We start from the raw sequence: 1,090 nt of genomic DNA on the forward strand, positions 1-1,090 counted from the left end.
TTTAATTATAACCAAGCTTTACTGGTATTTGTGAACTGATTAGTGGTACAGAGCATAACAGGGCACTGGAGTTACATGGGGGTGAATCAATAAACCTGTTTCGTAGTAGGTTTAAAGAACCAAGTGATAGAATTCCTCGAAGCCACCCAGGTTTCACCCTTGAAGCCCTGGGGACTGCACTGGTTGGGCAGAGCTGGTTTAAGCACCAGGGCAAACCCCATGAGACGTCGGGAGGCCATTCGTCTGGTCTGAAGCTGCACAATCCCAGTTTTGTGGAGCACTGTCCCTGTCCGGTAGGGACTCGGCACTGAACGTGGCTTTGTCTGGTGTAAAAGGGAGAGGAGGAGACGGAGGATGCAGGAGGACATCCATGAGCATGGGAGTGGCACCTTCATGCAGAATGATGCAGGCAGGTGGCACACTGAAAAAAGCGGTGGTGGGGCCCACACAGGGTGACTGATACTGGTGAGGACGGGCCCATGCAGGCAGGTGTGGGCATGTCCGATGTTCTGGGGATGTGTCAGTGACCACCCTAATTAGACATGATGCAGATTTGTATAAAGAACGGCTTTGGGTTTGCCCTACTACTGTCCTAAAGCCTTTCCGTGTCAATGCCCCCCTGCCAGATGCCCCACTGTCCCATTCCCTGGTAAAGATCCCGGAAGCAGTGCATTCTGGGAGATTTCAAAAGGCTGCCTGGTGGGACTCATGCAGGGGTTTCAAACTCACATGACCACAAGGGCCACATGAGGACTAGTACATTGGCCTGAGGGCCGCATTACTGACACCTCCTCCTGCCGCCTTCGGCCCTGTACTCATTCCACCCCTTTCCCGAAATCCCCACCCCAACTCCGCCCCCTCCCTGCCCCCAGGTGTGGGGTGAGGCAGGGGCTCAGGGCAGGGAGTTGGGGTGTGGGGTGCAGGAGGGATGAGGGGTGCAGCAGGGGGTCAGGGCAGGAGTTTGGGTGCAGAGTGCGGCAGGGGGGTCAGGGCAGTGAGTTCAGATGCAGGAGGGGTATGGCAGGGGGTCGGGGTGCAGGGTGCAGCAGGGGGCTCAGGGCAGGAGATTCGACTGCAGGAGCAGTTTGGG

This window comes from Mauremys mutica, chromosome 12, assembly GCF_020497125.1.
Source record: "Mauremys mutica isolate MM-2020 ecotype Southern chromosome 12, ASM2049712v1, whole genome shotgun sequence".
Lineage (NCBI taxonomy): Eukaryota > Metazoa > Chordata > Testudines > Geoemydidae > Mauremys > Mauremys mutica.